The 18,754-nt window shown below is 48.0% G+C and overlaps 1 long non-coding RNA gene across 2 annotated transcripts in view; it reads left to right on the top strand.

Annotated features, from left to right (window-relative positions):
- LOC144381549 (uncharacterized) overlaps positions 1 to 18,754 on the top strand; it is a 381,367-nt gene that overhangs the window by 245,625 nt on the left and 116,988 nt on the right. The gene's annotated exons all lie outside the window — the stretch shown is intronic.

The following is an 18,754-nucleotide window of genomic DNA, read 5'->3' as shown; positions in this document are numbered from 1 at the left end:
GTGTTTCTGCTTTCATGTCATGTTTACAAAATCTGTTTTCACACCAGATATTCATGTATGTATCTTCTCTAGTTCTTTTATGGCTTTGTTGTGCAGTAGTCCTTTGGTAGTTTATTTAGATGCATAGAATGAGTGCAAGTGTCAAGATTTATTATTAATAGTTAAACAGTTATTCTAGCAGATTTAAAATCTGCTTTCTCTACTGATTTAGAATATGTCCTTTTATTACATTGAAGAACGAGACATAGTTCATTGCTCCTGATCTTCTGTCTGTATCACGGAACGGCTCACCCCGTCTTCTGGGGGCCATGCGCTGATGACTCAGTGTGGTCTGCTGCAGGGTGTTCTCACTGGCCGCGGTGGGCATGCCGCCACGGTTTTCTTTCTAATGATCCATATTTTCTTTACCCATTTATACTTGTGTATATAACTTAGTCAAGTTTGTAAAGCTATGCTGTTAGACTCTTGATTGGAATTTCGTTCAAGTCATTAAATAATTTTATTGAGTGAATTGACATCTTTATAGTATACGTAATGGCTTTTCTGTCTAGGAATATTATATGCTTCTTGTGTTCTTTATGTCGGTTCCCTCAGTAAGTACTTGCTTGATGAAGGTATGCTTTCCATACTTATTTCAATGGCTTTTTTTTTATATTGTATGGTTGTTCTGAATTGTTTCTCATTATTGTTGATATATTGGAATTATACTAATTTTTGCCTGTTTGTTTTTCTACTGGCCATCCACGCGGCTACGATACAGTTCTTATTACTTGACAGTTTATGTCTTTGAGAGCAAGGTGGAGGGAAAATCTTACCATATGTAAATGGCAATAGTTTTCCCTCTTCCTCCTAATTCCTATAATTCCCAGACAACCATGAACAGGGAGAGTGAGAGAGGTGCCCTAGGTCTGCCCTGTGCACGGCATGGCCGGCTCTCAGCAGTATGGCCCACTGGTCTCCCATGGACAGAGTATGGGTATTGCCTTCCCATTGATTCCCAGCTGACCTCTGATATTACCAGCATCTCTTACCGTTCCTCAACATTTACTTTTCTCTATCTCTACATAAGTTAAATGTTTTTACCTCTCATGCTTGGAAAATATAAACTTAGATTTTTAGTTTCTTTAGTGGCCTCCCTTACTGTTCCTGAGACCTGAGTTCAACTGATTGTTCTCTGATTATTAGTATCAAAAATGAACTCTCAGCTATATAAGATTAGGAGGTGAGCTTCCTCCCCTCCTCTGAAATAATTTCTAAACATTTAAAAATATAATCTGGGACTTTAGAGCCGGATGGAAATGATAATGAAGATGATAATTTATAATACTTTGTTTTCTAAGAATATTTTGATTTTTGTTTAATTTTGGATTATATAGATTTAATCCTATGTTTCTATCAGAAGGTCTGCCTGTTGGGTTCTGTGTCCACGTCCCTTTGGGTTCCTTTGTCTTAGATACTGTGTTCAGAAAGACTGAGATGGCGACCTTCCTTCTGGATTCTTTGTTTCTGCACATATGGTCTCGCTGCCCTTTGCCTGTGAAGTTGGCTGGGTGGTGTTAGCGTTCTTGGTCGTTGCTGTGTACCTTCAGGGAACTTGGGGTCCTGGCCGCACCGCCACGGTGACCAAGCCTGGAGACAGCACCCACTTCCTTTATTTGTGTGTGTTTTTACCATTAATACCTGAAAGTTTACGGGATCATTTTCTGCATACCTGAAATTTAACTCACTGGCCCATATGCACGAGTGTGTCTCTTTATTTTAGTAAACTTTCGTGAGATTTCAGTTCTTTGTTGGTATTCTTTCCATTTTTAAAACGTTGTGTCCATAATGTTCTCCCCTTCTCTCTCTCTAAAAAGTCTGTTGGATCTTCAATTTGCGCTCAGGGAAGAATCTCAAATTTGTTTTCCAAATGAATTGAGTATTGCGCCCGGCAATTGGCTACTCTCTTTGCTCTCCTGAAGATTCTAGTTCTGTGGTTTCCTTGGCATTTCTTTGTGATCCTTCCTTATCCCCCACCTTGTACCCCTCTTAACTCTTACCTGTGTCCCTCTGACAGTGGTCTTTGTCTTCACCCTGTTTTCCTTCTCGTGGTTCTCATGCTGCTAGCAGTCGGCCAGGCTGGGTTTTTGCCTGCCTTTCCCTGCTGGAGACCAGGGCCTGTGCGTAGCCAGGCGGTTTCCCTGAGCGTCTGTCCGGGGCCGTGAGCTTCATGGCGCATGAGGCCCTGCTGCTAGGCCTCCCCGAAGTGCACAGGGCCGGGGGTTCCACGTAACAGTGAACAACAGCCACGGTCCCGCCAGAGTACGTGGTTCATGGGGCGATGGCTGCACCGGGCTCCCTGTCGCTCAGTTGCAAGTCTGAGCTAAACGTGGGCGCGTTCTTGCTTTTCCTTCGCGGACCGCCTCAAGGCGACGAGTCTTCGGGTCAGGACGGGGCTCCGCACAGCAGCAGCCCTCAGGGGACACGTTAGACCGAGCTCACTGTCGCAGCCCGCCGCCTGCCCAGCCCCCGTTTCTCCGTGCCGGCGTGGCGGCCCACACGCCTTCTTTCTGGCGTGAGTAGTAGTAACGGGATGATGGAGGTGAGCGCTGTCGTGGGTCTGGCCTTGACCAGGCGCTGTTCTCAACACTTCAGCACCGTCTCACTTCATCCCCACAAAAGCCCGCCGTCCGCTCTGTGCTTAGCCCTCTGGTTTCCCGTCCTCTTCCTTAACTGCATGTTTGGAAGGGAGAGACTTCTGGTTTGTGCGAGAGAGAAATTCCCTGGAAGGCACCCTGGCCTCTTTGGGGCGGGGAGGGTGCTGAGCCGCCGGGGGCGCCTGCAGGTTTCTGTCCTAGGACGATGGTCACCAGCCCCCGCGGGACACACGCAGCTTCCCTGTCCCGGCGCTCCTGCCGCCACAGACTTGCGAGCCTTCCAGAAGGATCGGCCGGGCCCGTTTGTGCATCTCTGCAGGTCTGCTCACGCCACCTGCCGCGGCCGTCTGCCTCCTGGCTGGGTCCGCACCCGCAAGGCCGGGCCTCTGCCACGTCTTCAAGCGCAGCCTTGCGCCGCTGACCCTGACTTCTCTTGTGCGATCTCCCCTGGCTGGGCCTGCACGACGGAGCCCCGCAGCCCCGGGGCCCCAGCCCTGCCCCGCCGCTGTCACACTCAGTGCAGCCTCGGCACCTGAGCTGCGTTTCAGGCCCCCGCAAGCAGAGACGGAACTTACTGAGGCTGGAGAAGAACAAAAAGGAGCCATCACCGACCGGGCACACGCTGAGAAGTTGTTCCCAGGGGGCGTTTCAGATGCCGCAATGGCTACGTTCAGCTGCCCCAAAGCCTGTTTGCTCTCCATGCTGGGGCCTTTCTCTTCCTGGACTTTGTGGCTCTCCACGTGGGGGGTCATGCCCTTCCCAGCTTTTGGAAGCCCCTTGCTGTGTGTCTGGACTTCCCTGGAGGTGGCCTTCTCCGAACGCCAGGAAATACCCGAGTTCCAGAAGGAAAGCGAGTGGCTCTGGCCATCAGTATCTACGAGGCTCAAGCCCGTTCCCACATCCGTTACTACTGTGCGGACGCAGAGTGTCTGTTCCCCGCCAGACGGGACACTCTTCGTCCTTTGGACAACGGGAAAGCGCTCCATGATTTGATTTCTTCGTTAGGAAGACCCTACGGACAGATGCACAGGAGTGAGGGGTGGCTGCAGTGTGCAGACCACGAGGGGAGGGGTGAAGGCTGAAGACGAGCAGCAGAAGGACAGGTGGGAAGGGGGAGCGGACCGTGACCGGCCCCGCACGGAGACTTGCCGGGGTGGTGGCCAGCTGGACGCGAGGCGCGACCCCCCGGCACCCTCCCGACTTGTCATCTGGGTGTCACCTCGCAGGGGTTGCTGAGGTTAGAAGCATGCAGGGCCACAGTGAGGGGTGGGCACCCTGATGGGCCACATCTTTAAGGAAGCAGCTGGAGGGGGCCTTTTGGGAAAATACTCCAATCCGCAGAGTGAGGAGAAAGAGGTCTGGCCGCTGGGCCAGCCGTGAGAGCAGGGCCCGGTGGGCCGCGCACGGCACTGGCCACTGTGGGGGGGACTTTTATTCTTGACAAGCCGCTCTCTCCCCTCTGCACACCCTCACCATCTGGGAGCACCACTGGGGTCTGTGCTGAATCGTGGTGAGGAGTCTCCACATCTTTGGTCCTTCTGGTCACTCTGCGGAGCCCTGTGCAGGGAGGTGCTCAGTCCCTGCTGCTCACGCTCTTCGCGGCCTGCTTGCGTTTGCTCCTGCTGCCCCGTTCCCTGGAATCCTTCTCCCGCGCGAGTCGGGGCTAACATGGTGATGGAGGCAGCCGCATCTTCCCCAGGGGGTTCCACAGGCACCTGCCGCACCACGGGCATTTCTGGGCGCTTTCATAGCACTCGGGCCTCTCTGTGGCACTGTCCTGAAACAGACCTCCTGTCACTCCCAACTGCACTGGAAGGTTGTGAGGGATAGAACACAGTCTTATTCATGCCCCCGTTGCACACGGTCGGGGCTCAGTGAAAGATGAACCAAATTGAAGAGTCAGAATAACGATCCTGAGCCAAATTTATTCCTGTGGTAGATTGCAAAATATGGCCACACATTCCTTCCACTCAGGTATGCGTGCCCTGCTGCAGTGTCATTTGGCCAATCTCCCCATCAAGAGGCAGGGTCTGTCTCCGCCCCCCCTAGATTCTTGGCTGGTTTCTGACCTCCTTTGACCAATTAAATGCAATGGAAGTGACATTTGGGGCTCTGCCCTAAGAGGGCTTGCAGCTTCTGCCTTCACCCCTTCACATCCTGCCCAAGACCCCCAAGTAAGGAAGCCTGTGTGGCCTGCTGGAGGATGAGCCACCACGTGGAGGAGAACTTGGGCGGCCTGGCCATCAGCCATCACCAACCAGCCGATGTGAGGATGATGGACAGCCCAGCCAGCCCTGCAGGGGACCAGCCATTTGAGGGAGCCACATGAGGCCAGCAGAGGGGCCACATGGCCGACCCACATTATAAAAAATAATAAATTGTTCTTAGCCACTAAGTTTTGGGGATCGCTTGTCACGTAGCAAAACCTAACTGACACGGTTGTCTTGAATCGCAAGAGAAGAACCATGCAAATGAGTTGAAATGGACCATCTGAGCTCTCAGAGCAGAGCAAAGATGACACCCTCGACTTCACGTGGGTTCTCCCCCACCAGCTGATGCTCAGCTCTGTCAGCACAACTGAACCAGAAACATATGGTTTGGAGCCACGTGTCCTCAGGATGATTGCGGGCTGCAGGTGAGACGCGCTAAGCGGGGTGGTAATGATGATTATTGCTGACGATCACTGGGGAGCAGAGCAAGCCCTGTGATTAACTGAGCACTCCTCAGTCTAAATGGGTCTCGACTGCAGAGCCTCACAGAACCAGGTGGTGAGGGGAGGCGCCCGCCAGCCAGACGCGTCGACACCGCCGGCGTGGAGCGTCCTCATCCTCCGAGCAGGAGACGTGCTGCGGAGCAGGTGACTTCTGTCGCCGGGCGGGGTGGGAAGCGGAAGGCACGTGACCTTCAGCCCTCACGTCCGTCTATCCGTGCATCCCGGAGGATGCCCTCCCCAGGCTGGGTTCAGGCAGGTCCCCGGGGAGCCCGCTGGTGCTCGGCCCTCACAAGCAGTTTATGTCTTTAAAGCCAATTAACGAACCAACGGGATGAACAGTGCCTCGGGTGACGTGACAGTTACTTTGCATTCGGCAAACACTTGGAACTGCCTACTGCTCGTCGGGCACGGGCTCAGCTCTGGAAGCTGAGTGTTACATCATGTTTATGGCTCTAAACACGTGCGTTGGCACGGAAAGGCCTTTCTAGGTTGGCCTTTTCCGGAATAGTTTTAGATTTTGACCCATGTGGAGCCTGAAGCTTGAGAAGAGTCCAGGGTGGTGAGCTGAACAAACAGGTCGAAAGTCAGAGGTCAGAGGAAATTACAGGGACTTGGGCCTCGGGGCTGAGGGAGCTCCAAGCCCCAGGCGGCCGGGGCCGAGGCTGGTGAAGGGTGTGGGTGTTTGCAGAACGCAGAGCTGACCTGTCGCCTGCTGTTCATCTAGGATCTGCTGGTCTAAACAGACCGCTGTTCCCCTTTGCTGTTCAGATCTGGTCATGAGCTGAGGTGTCCTAGTTCATTCCATGGCCCCCGAGTAGACCCTTCCAGATTTCCTCGGCGGGGGGGTGCCCCTGGCTGGGGGATGAGAGGTGCTCTTTGCCTTGGGCCTTGTCTACTGGACCCCTGAAGATTCTCGATTGGGAAAGATTGTGAACTCTGGAAAACCTGCTAGGAGTAGGGGCCTGAATGACCTCCCTCTGCTGGGGGCTGTCTGCTGTGTGGGGGCCTTGCTGGACAGGGGACCTCGCGTGCCGGTCCTGGTGGCCCCCTTCCCATGCCCGGGGTCAGAGTGCCTCTCCCAGCCGGAAGCTGCTGTGACCTGGCAGCAGGGTGGCCCACCTGTTCTCGTTGTCCAAGGGACAGTGGGCTGGTCTCCCCCGCTCTGGGAGTCCTGTCCTTGGGGCACCGGCTCCGGTTTAGAGCTGGCGGGCTCCAACATGAGTGGTCTTTTCCTAATTCCTTATTGTATCAGTTTCCTGGGCTACTGAAACAAGGTCCCACTAGCTGGGGCGCTTAAACAACAGGACGCTAATTCTCTCCCAGTTCTGAGGCACTACATTCAAAACCAAGGTGTCGGCAGGGTCATGCTCCCTCCAAAACCTGTAGGAGAGGATCCTCCCTGGCTTCTTCCAGCTTCCGGTGCTCCCGACCCATCCTCAGTGTCCTCGGCCTGTAGATGCATGGCTCCAATCTCTGCCTCTGTCTTCACATGGTCTTCTCCCTATATGTCTGTCTCTGTGTTTCTTCTGTTCCTGTAGGACACCAGTCATACTGGATTAGGGGCTGGCCCTGCTTCAGTGTGACCTCACCATAACTAGTAACATCTGCAATGGCCCTATTTCCAAAGAAGGTTATGTTCACAGGGAATGGGAAAGGCCTGGTGTGCGGGGATGCTAACCAAGCCAGGACATTGTTAAACTTCTTCCCAGGCTTGGGTGCTTCCGGGTGCCTGGGTGAGCACTGCGATATGGGCTGAGCCCGGTGGGGTGGGGGAGGGCAGGGGTGCTGAGCACACACCCACTGCTGTCCCTTCTCCCCACTGCTTCCCAGCACCATGACCACTGCTGTGAACTGCCTTTGCACAGCTTCCTTCCAGATTGCCCAGTCCTTAATCTGCTCACTGCATTCTCCTGTTGCCCCCTGGCCTGTTGTCTCCACCAGTGGAAGCACTGATTGGAAGCAGTATTTTCTGGCTGACCAGTATTGTCTACTGAGATGAATCACTGGGTTAGGGCAGGGAGTACGTCACTGGAGGGAAATTAACTGCCAAAGATTATATCTTCCAGAGGCACGAGCTGCCTGGCAAGTTGCAAAACAGTGGTCGAGGTGTCTACGTTGATGAACCAGACAAACCCCCAAATATCAGGCTCAACACAGTATAGATTTACCCCCACCTCCCGCACAGACCACTGGGTGTTCATGACGGGGCAGTTCTCCAGGCGGTGATTCAGGGATCCAGCCCTTTCTGATTTGTGCTCCATTCTCCTCAACACAGTGTACCCAAGGGCACTAGGGTGTCATCTCCATCCCAGCCCACCAGCAAGGGGATGGAACATGGAGATGGCACTTGGGATTGGCAAGTCGCTTTCTTTCATGACCTCCTGCACCTGCCATATGCAGGTGCGATACCAGGAGATCCATTCGGTGTCAGATGAGACAGGTGGGCCCCGGCCCTCACGGAGCTTTAGTCTTGTTGGATTAGCATCACCACTAACCCGGTTGCCAAGCCAGAACTCCATGGATCTGCCCACTTTCCTCTCAACTTGGTTTCCAGGCAGGATTTCTCCAGCCTAAGTCTCAATCAAGATGGACATTAAATTCAGAGTATTCTTCCTCAGTATCTCCTAAATCTGTCTTCTCTTCGCCACTTGCCCCCAGAACTGCCACAGCAGCGTCCCTGCCGGTCTTGCCTCTAATGCTGACTGCCTTCAAGCTTGGAGCCACGTTACCAACAGAGCGACCCTGGTAGACTATTTCCCAGGGCTTACTGTGGAAGGTCCCAGTTCATTATAGAAAATACAAGATCCTTTGGAATGAGGACTCTGTCAGTTTCTCCATACTTGTCCCTCACCTCTCTGCTTCTGACCCGTGCCCCACGCCCACTCCACCCAAACCACTGAAGCCTCCTGGCTACAGCACGTTGTTCCTTATCTCTGTCCTTGAAGGAAATAGGGTTCCTTCCTCTTACCTGCTGGTGAACTCCAATGAATTCTTTACTTTTATTTTAGTTTTATTTTTATCAAGTGGTAAGTATGTAAATAGTTAAAAAGCTAAGTCATTCTCCAATATTTGCACAGAGCACAAAGGTCCCCTGTCTGCGTTGATCTCTGCTCAGAGACAACGGCTTTCAGCCCTTCTCTCTTTTGGTATTTATCTCCACATTTCTAAATAAGAGTGCTTGCATTGCTACTTCCCAAGTTTTTAATCTTGGTATTCATTTACTGAGTTCCTACTGTGAAAAAGTGGATTAGCTTTCTTTCACCCCATGCCCCCATGCTCCCAGCGGTATGGTATGCGTGTACTTTAGATGTTCTTATGTTACCTCACGTTACCATGTCTGTGTAAATGCTGTTCAGTCAGGACATGCTGTCTGCCATGATGACTTTTCCTTTCCCACACATTTCTCGGAGTTAACAACCGTCTTTTCCCCCTTTGTTTTCTGTGTGTTTATAACTAATCAAACCCAAACTCTTCTCTAATTATCTAAGTCTCTCCGTACTTTCAGGTACACCAATGTGTTATCATTTCATCTTCTTATAGGATCTCTTTTTGGGCCTCTAACCTCTTCTGGTCTAGACTCGTTTCCAGTCCCTTCTGTGGCACAGCTGACTTGCTGGGACCCCACCCTACCAGAACCTGGGATGGTTCCCTTTGCCTTCCCCTCGTATTGGATCCCTTGTTCCTGGACCTTGGGTTTTTCTCTTTCCTCATTCATTCCCTCTTTTTGTTGGAGCACTTCCTTCAGTAGATTTCTCATAAAGTATACATGGGAGGTAAATTTTTTTACAACTTAGGTCTGAGAATGATCTTTAATTTGTCTTTGTTTTTGTTTTGAAATGGTTTTCAACCAGAATTTTGAAGGCATTTCTCTACTGTCTTCCAGCTTCCTTGGTTGCTCTTGAGAAGACCAGTGTTCTGATCCTTTGTAGGTGTCCTTGTTTCTTTTCTCCTCTCTTTTGGAACTCCATAATGCTGTACTTTGATACAGGTCTTTTTTATCCATTGTTCTGGGCAGTGGTGGGCTTCTTCAATTTGGAAACGTGTGTCCTGGAAGTTTTCTGGATGATTTCCTCCTCTCTGTTGTGACGGTTATCTCCTTGCAGAACTCCTGTTGTTTGGACCCTGGACCTCCTGGACTAAGACTCTAATGTTCTTGTCTTTACTTCCAATTTTCTATTTCTAAATTTCTATTTCTGTTTTCTCTCTGTGTTTTTACTCTACTTTCCGGAAGGTCTACTACACCTTGTATTTCAATCTTCCTTATGGGCTTTTATTTCTGACATCATATATTTAATTTCAGTTTCATTCTCTAGATGATTCCTTTTTATAGTCTCCTGTTCTTGTTTCTTCAATATATCATGTCTTATCTCTTTAAAAATATTAATGATAGTCTCTATAAAGTTTGCTTTTTCTTGTATGGTCTTTGATTTATCTAAGTAAATGTTTTACTGCTTGTTTAATTCTTGTAAGCTCTGTATTTCATAATAGAGCCTTTGCTCATATGCTTGATGATACTTGGCTCTTTGCTCATATTTAAGAAGGAGGCTCTAGAGGCCAATCGGAAGCCCCAGGCTTGTGGGTGGGGTTTGATGATTGTGGAATCTGTCGTTAAGGAGGTAACTATTACTTTAAGTTGGGGGACTTTAATATTAGCATCTCTAGGTATTTTTTCTTAGCCTAATCAGATGGCCCAGCCTCTTGTCTGGACCATGGAAGGCCTGACACCTCACATTCTGAGAGCCTAGCAAGGGAAGGAGCTGAAAATGTAATGTTCACAGTTTTACTTTGTTTTACTTGTTTTTAGCATGGTGCTTCCCCACACATCTGTGCTGCGGTCTCCCACTTTGCTCACTCTGGAGGTTAAACCCATAGTCTTCTGCTGGGATGCGGGAGCATCCCCCGGCTTGCCTGCATTGGGAATGTGATCCAGGTGTCTGACCACTTATAAAGGAGACTTTTAATCAATCTGCCTGTTTCTGTCCCCATTTGATTCAGAGCTTTCAGAGGTCCCGGGTGCTGGTGAGGACTGAGACTCTCGGCCAGCCCTCCCCACCCCTGCTGCGGTTTGGCTGGCTTTCCCGAGTCTGTCCCATCAGCGGCCAACCATCCGTCTACTTCTTTGTAGAGTAGTACAAATCCCCAAATCATGTCACTGCTCCCTCCTCTCCTTTCCTCTCTATCCTTGTGGGTTTATACCTTTAAAAGGAATCTTGGGCCATCTTTTTGGTGGGGATTCAGAGCATGATTCAGTCTGCCATCCTTACAGGGACAAAGCACAAGCTTACCTCTCCTTTGGTATTTTCCCTAATCTCTGCCCAGCCACCCGGCAAAATTGATCACTCTCCCCTTTGTCTGGGTCACCCTTGACCTTAATCACGCTGTCTAGCCATATCTCCATTTGGACAAAATGCTCCCTGAAAGAAGGGATGGGGCCTTGGTTATTTATCTCCAGTCCCTGCTGCGATGCCTGGCATTCGGTCATTCATTCACATATCAAGCATTCATAGAATGTGTGTTGTGGACATATAAATATTAGCAATACAAAGATAAATAAGGCGTGGCCCATGATGTAGAGAGGCTCACCTCAGTGTCCCAGGGCGGTGTGGGGAAACAATGAAAACACAGAATTCATATAGCCTTGTATGTGTGTGAATACATACATACACATGGACACACTAAAACATCTAGCACTCAATAAAATTTGTACAACAAATGATCCTTCTTTCAAAGTATAAGGAGCTAATGTGGGCCTCCTTTGCTCCATTGTCCTATTTTCCAGCCTATTGAATGTGGAGGAATTTTTTCAGTCTGAAATATGTGTGTGTGTGTGAAATATATATGGATTTGCTCACTAATCCATTGGCCATATCTGGCAGGCAGAGAGAAACACTGGCTAGGTAAATTTATTTAGCCAAGGTTATTTCTCTGTTTAGTAAATTGTATGCTACATGTAGGAATCATGTCTGATTCACTCTTTTCCCCACACAATACCCAGCACATTGTTTTCTCAGAGTGCACAGCACATGGCAAAGACTTAATAAATATTGAATAAATGGATGGATGGATGAGCGGATGGGTAGATGGACGGGTGGATGGACGGGTGGGTGGGTGATTGATGCATTAATGGCCAGATGGCCTTTGAATTTGCACTAATGATCTCAAAGTATGGGCAGCTTTTTATGAGAATTCCATGACATGATGTGCTAGAAAGCACTTGGTAAACCCTAAAATAAAATGCACGATTTAAGGCATTATTGTTAGACTTGGTGTTCTTCATACTATACCTCTTCTCAAACAGCTTAGAAAGTGCCTTTAAGGTCTTTGTACCAGTGGATTTTGATTGTTGTGGATCCAGCAAGCTGAAGCAGACAGATCATCTACTGATACTCACCATCTGTCCTTGTCTGTTTCTTCTCGACCTCAAGGATATGAAATGGGAAAATGGACAAATGCTTTACTCATCCTCTTTTATCCTAAAGTGCTAAAGTTTAGTCAGAAAGAGAAGCCTTCAGAAAAATCAGAACTTCATGTATTAACTATTTCTATTTTCTTAATTTTTCTATGTCTGAAAATTCATCTTGTTAAAAAAAAAGGAAATCATTAGAAAGTAGGCAATTCGAGTGTTTAAGCAATAGGCCTGAATTACCCTTAGTTAGACCCTAGTGGGGGGGAAGAGGCTGGCGTGATTTACCACCTCCCACGGCAGTTCTCAGTGGCTCCCAGCGTGGGGGGTCTCATCAGGAGAAAGGTGGTGATAGGCAGGTCAGGCTTTCACCGTCCCTCCTGGGGTGAGGGTAGGAAGGCAGTTCTGGCATCCGGTGGGTGGGGGCTGGGGACGCTGCTGAGCAGCTTACAGCCAGAGGACAGCACCCAGCCCCAGCACAGCGCTGTCGGGTCCGGAGTACCTGTGGGACCACAGCTGAGAAACCCTGGTGTAGGGTGATAGGAACAACAAAGGGGCGAAAGGATCATGAGTCTTGGAAAGAAAGGAAGATTTTGATGAGAAGTTAACATAGAGAGCACCTAACTTGTAAGGATATTCGAAAACTTGCCCACCCACCTTTCCTTGGGAGTAACTTCCAAATGAATGAAAACATGGGTCTGGGCTTGTTTGCTCATTTTCATTAACAACTGGTTTATCTGCCAAATCATGTGCTCTAGTAAGGCAAAGCAGGGAGGCCCTCTTGCTGGAATAAAAGACGAAGTCCGCAACAGGCTAATTTGGGAAAGGAAACAGCAAGCACAGCATTTCCAATAACCTCTTCTAAGGAGGAGAAAGCCACATCATTTTGCTTTAGATGTTACATTTTTTTTTTTTTTTTTTTAAAGTCTGGAAGTTGTCTGAGTCACCTGCATTTCTAGGTAGAGAGATCTGCATTCGCTTCTAAGACAGGTCTCCTTTCAGAATCATCACTTTATTTTGTCCAAGAATTTGAGTGAATTCTTGGATTTTAAACAAGGAGGAGAAAAATAACCAAATTTTACCAAAAATCTAAAGTAGTGAATAAGACGGCAGGAAGTGGAAGAAGGGCCTCAAAGGACCCATTGGATGGAGAAAAGAAAGGGGGTTTTGCTTTAATTGGATTTTAATGATCCCCTATTTGTCAGTTCTGGCCTTTTTTTTTTTTTTTTTTTTTTGAGGGAAAAAAAACCCTTAAAACATAAAGGTTAATCTAACTATACATTTTAAGCTTTTAAAGGCTCCATTACAGGGCTTATTATGCTAAAAGAAACATACCTGGCGTTTGCAGCTTCTAAATGTATCAGCAATGCACGTAATGATTCACTTAAAACACCATGGTCAGAATTCTTTCACATTATTTCTATGTAAATTGGATGCTTCACAATTACTATAATATGTGTGAAATTCCACTTATTATTTCTTTTAACATAGAAACTTTTATCACTTAACTCACTGGACAGAATATTTGAGCCATTTGCAATCATTAGAGCATTTTTGTTTGGTCAAACCCTTACGGGATTATACTTCAGGAAAGACAGTGAATTATATTCATTGCAAGAAAACAGCAATTTTAAATATATAAGGGGCACCAGGAAACTTTTCATTTTAGTGCAAATTCAATATTATATCTTACTTCTTTTTACAGCAGGGTAAGCTTTTATCTTTAAGCAATTTATAAAACCCAGCATGTAATAGGAGGGAGGCACACAGCGCAGATCAATCTGATAAATAGAGGCTTTGGGGAGAGAGGATGTGACATTGTTGGGATTCAAGACAATCGCTCTGTACTTTGGGAGTTTTGCCTTGTGAGCCTGGTGGAGGGCCCACAATGTTTGCCGCTTCCTCCCACTTCCCACATGGAACGCGCGTCCAGAATCCTCGCGGCCCCAGCTGCCCTCAGCTCCCCGTTCCAGGGGGACCCTCCCCAGGAACCTCAACACTCCACTGAACTTTGTGGACCTCACCTTGAAGAACATTGGATTTTTTCAAATAGACTTGGGGAAGAAACACAAAATCTGAAAAAGAAGGGGTATTGTTACCCATTGAGCTGATTTCTCCTTGGGTCGAGGGGCTCTGTGAATGTGACACGTCAGACGAGGGCTCTGTGGCGGCCTGGCGTGTCTGAAAGCACCTCTTCTGCCTTAGGCATTTGGATACTTTCTGGAGAGGAAAAATAGCAGCTAAGTGGAGATTTGCATATATGCACCCTGAATTTTAAGACAAAATGTATGTAGATTTGTTTCTGATAAATGATTGAGAAAATTAAATTCGGACCTGGATTAATACCTAATTATGTAAACACCTAAATTATCGGGCAAGATTTATTTTTTTAAATTGTGCCATTTTAAAATGAGGCAGTTTCTAAGTGACATGACGTATTTATTTCCCAAATTTTATCCTCCAGACTTTTACTAACAAAGATAAGTTGAGAACTTTCAATGAGAGCTCTTATATATGGAATAAAAATTAAGTGATTTTTATTTGGGCTTTAATTATAATTTTTTCCAGCTCTATTCCTTGAGGATATTTACATTAATCCCCCCAAAATTGAAAACAAAAATTGTTATTTTTCTATTAGTGTAATGTTCCTTCCCATTTTGATAGTCATCTCTTTAGACATAATAGGATATCTGACTATGCCAAGTAATACATGCGCCCCTAGCTCGCCGTGTGCGTGCGTGCATGTGCACGCGTGTGTGTGTGAACGAGCGAGAGAAGGGGAGAGAGAAGAGAGACCCGGGACAGGATGTGTGGGAACACTGGGCTTGGTTTTCAGCTGGAAGTTAACTTGCATGCACTTAATTCTGGAACCGTGTTAACACCGTAACAGCAAGAGTCGAACACATAATGGGCCTAAGCATTAACTCGGCCCTGTAGGTGGATTTTGGTTTTAAAACACAAGATGGAGACTGTTGTTGAGGTGCGGGCGGCGCTCCGGTGAGGAACGGGGAGGAGTGTGCGCGGGCCGGGCTGCACCTCGGGCCCCGGGAAGCAAACCGCTGGTTTGCACGTGGAACGTGCGCCGACGATTCCGGTTCTGGAACTGCGGGTCCTGCAGCCTCACCGATGAAGGACACACACGCGTGCGCACGCACGCGTATGCGTGTAACATGATTTGGGCATGTCTTGCAAATGACCGAAAGAAACCGCAGTTACCGAGTGCTGGATGAAGGACAGTCGATCGACAGTAGATGAAATGCAGTGTATAAATATTGCATGTCCGTTCTCACGCTGTTCTTCGCTAGCGGTGCACGCACTGGAGGCACTTAGGCTGTGTGCAGACTTCTCAAGAGACGGGGGTGCCCTCAGAGAATGAGAGCACGCTCAGAGATGGATGGCCATTACCCTCTCTGGGTTGGACTATTAGAACAGACGATTTTATAAATTTTAAGTTGGTAATGTATTCATAGCTAAAGCAGAGGAAAACCCAGTACATGTTTTCTTCCTTTTTTTAAGCCCGCATATTTTCAAAGACCTCCTATAGTTAACATTATAATATAGTTAGTTGCTACAAATAATCGGGGGTGATTATAGGAAAGCTGTCAGGGCCTGCTCAAGGTCTGAAAAGGCTGCAGCAAATAGCTTTTCTCTTTGCCATGGAGACTGGGGTCTGTTTTTACGGTTACTCTGGAAACCGGAGCCTTGCTGTTGTTAGTCCTTTTCAGTTACTTTAGCTATTAAACCCTCTGGTTGAGACAAAAGGCAGGAGGTATGCAGACACTTCCTCGGAGGAGCAGGGCTCAGGCTGGGGAAGGGAGCCGTGTCTATTCAGCTCGTCACATTTTTATCAAGGAGGTGGCGTGCTGCACGGGAACCTACCTTGGCATGTTAGAATTTGGAAGCACACACCACGGCGCGCCTCCTCCCCTCCTGCCTGCCCCCAGACGTGGAGCCTGCGCCCGGAGTGAGGTGTGGGAGACCTCGCCTCCAGTCGCCCAGGCCCCTTGGGGTGCGTGCGAACTCGGGGTGCTGGGCACGAGGGGCGGCAGTGCAGGGTCCCCGAGCACTCGGGATCGCCTTATGATGCAAATCCACATTTAGATGCCCCCATGTGCGTTTGGTTTTGTTTTAAGAAATCAGAGCAAAAATCACTAATATTCTCTCCATCATGTTACTAGATCCAGTGATAACCTAGCCAGGAGAACCCTGTGTTGTCAGATATTTTCCAGAGCAGGGAACCACCTGGAACGTGGAATTACGACAGGGATCCTGGATTACTTGCAAGCTAGATGAGCCCCTTCCTTTTTTTCTTTTTCTTTTTTATTCTTTACTCTCTCTTCCTCCAAGCAGGAGCGTGTTTTCACCTCGGTGATGGTTTATTATTGCCAGGATTTACTGGCGGCAGCCTGAAAGGGCCACAAAGAGCACGCTTCTGCAAGGGGCAGCCCTTGCTGGCCCGAACGCAGCCACACCACGGAACGCTGCCCACGGCAGGCGGCCCCGTGTAAACCGCCTTCAGTGGGCTCCAGTAGTTTTCATTTGAACTCTTAAATGTGTTGCCCCAAATCCCATTACATTCTCCCTCCAGCCTGTCCATCACGAAGGAGGAGGTCCTGGCAGCCGAGTTAAAACTGAAACACTCGCTTTTAAAAGTAGCAAACAAATTAATAACAAGGAGTCCTGGTTAATAAGAAGCAGCGTTTAAGAAAGGGGGGAAAGAAAAGCAAACAAACTGCTTTCTTTATCAATCCACTTGCTGAGTGCTGTTCTGTGTTTTTAGTTATTTTAAATCAAAATGTGAAGTTATTTTAAATCAAACTGTAAGTGGCATTTCCCCTCTCCCTGCCCGCCTTCAGCGCACGAAGGGTTCACATGTGACGTCCTCCGTGTTGACCAAGGGAGGTGTCTGATTTGAATGAGCACACACCCAGATGCAGGGGGAGCTTTCCCCTTCCCAGCTCTGGTAGACTGAAAACAGCAGTAATAGAAGGAACGTTCAGCACCACGCACACGTCACAAAGCCCACCATCGCCCGGGGTCGGGAATTCTCATGGGGGTGGGGTATGGCCAGGGTTCACAGCGGGGTCTAAGACAGGATTCAAGATGGCACCAATGCTCCACAGAGAGCCATTCCCATTTTTAATGGTCCTATCGTATTTTCAATCTAAATCACACTGATCCCTCTCTGAATGAAAATTACATGGCAAATGGATAAAAGCTTAGTAATCAAAATTAAGTTCATATATAAGGAGAATTCAGAGGCCAAAGATATACCAGTAATAATTTACTAACAATCATGAAATTAGCTTTGGTTTTGGAAAAACATGAGTATAAGGGGATTAATAAAGACCCTCCCCCCACCAATTTACACTGTCATGTATCTTCTAGATACTGTTGTTCGTTCGTTCGTTCATTCATTGATTCATTGATTCGTTCAGTTCTTCCAGAGACGCCTCTCTGGTAGCTGCTTGCGATGTGCTGGGTCCTACTGCTGGTGCTGAGAAGAATTTCGGGAGCAAACGCATGGCCATCTTTTGGGATAGCCCTTTTCAGATGCTGCGTGGTAACTGAGCTGCCTTCTCACTGCATCTTGAGGGAGAGACAGGGAGAAGGGAAGGAGTTCCCTCATTGATCAACACGCCACTCGTAATAATATAGTGGAAATTGTTTTGGCCCAGGAAAATTAGGCTTGTTATATATTCCTTTTTGCTTCTAGTTCTCTCTGACCAATCAAAGTAGGAAAATCCCATAAACTGTGAGGGCTGCCTTTTTTCAGTTACTCATTAAATTGTGATATTTATGTAGTTCTGTTGGGGGGTTTTTCCCCATGATGTCTATATTGTATTTAGTATAGACCAGTGGGTGAAGTGCAGCTTTGGGCTCATGGCTCATTCTACACATTTCACCTTGATGTTTTACCAGACCCCAACCTTCTGGATATTCCCTTTGTTTGGACTTGTGATTAAAATTGTAAGTGAATTTTGGTTGGCTATTAGTAAATTAGTATTTTCTGTAACTTTGTCAAAGTGCATTGTTTCCCTAAGTGAATTTGGTAGCTGCTTCAGAGATGCATATGAATTCTTAATTTGAATTTTTTATCATTGTTTGAAAATGATTATGCAGTATGTGTGTCCTTTGTGTGATGTCAGACGTAACTCTAGGGGTTTATATATTAAAGGCTGCTGTCTTTTATAAATGGCTATTTACAAGTGAGTTATTGCTCCTTTGAAACTGGAGTTTTCTAAACGGTAGCTTGTCATATATCCACCCGCATGCCAGATTCATGCTAGTTTTCCATCAAATTCAACTTTCCTTTACGAGCAATTTCACGGATCTGTGTATGCTCAGGGATTTCTGAGGCTGTCGTGGTTATCCTTGTGTGCCAAGTTCTGTTAAAATCTCACTTCCTTTGTAATTCTGTTCTTGGTTAACCTAGCTACAAGTGAGCTTTTTATACCTGAGTCACCGTAGTTCTCGCGTTGATGCTGATCTGACAGTTGAGGTTACTGAGTCCTGCGGCATCTTCACTGTGCTGCCGCTGTGGTGCTCCTTAAGTTCATTGTCATTTCATTTTCTCATGCACATTTCTATCTCATCTTTCTGGGTAGACCGTTAACTCCTCGAGGGCAAGGATTGTATTTTAAACACCCACGGATTTCATCCGCTCCAAAGCCTGCCTCCACTCCCGGTGTGTGGCGTCCTGCCCCGCTCAGAATATCCTTCCGTGGAAGTGGATCGTCCATACCAGCTGATGTGTGTGTCTCAACTGAAACCGTCTGCGATTTTAGAGCACAAGTCTGTCCGCACGCACGTGTCGGAGCCCGTCACGTGGACTTGTATTTTGTTCCCTGACGGCATCGGGACGGTGCTTCTGAGCAGTGTGGTCCCAGCAGCCGGGGGCCTCGTGGGGACACTGCAGGCAGGCGGGCTGGCTGGTGCCGTGTGCTGGAGGGGGCCCAGAAACGCAGACGCGCAAGACCTGACCGCTGGGGAGCGCACCCC

The sequence above is a fragment of the Halichoerus grypus genome, chromosome 4 (assembly GCF_964656455.1).
Source record: "Halichoerus grypus chromosome 4, mHalGry1.hap1.1, whole genome shotgun sequence".
Classification (NCBI taxonomy): Eukaryota; Metazoa; Chordata; class Mammalia; order Carnivora; family Phocidae; genus Halichoerus; species Halichoerus grypus.
The sequence above is the reverse complement of the archived record's forward strand: the minus strand, read 5'-3'. Positions and strand labels throughout refer to the sequence as shown.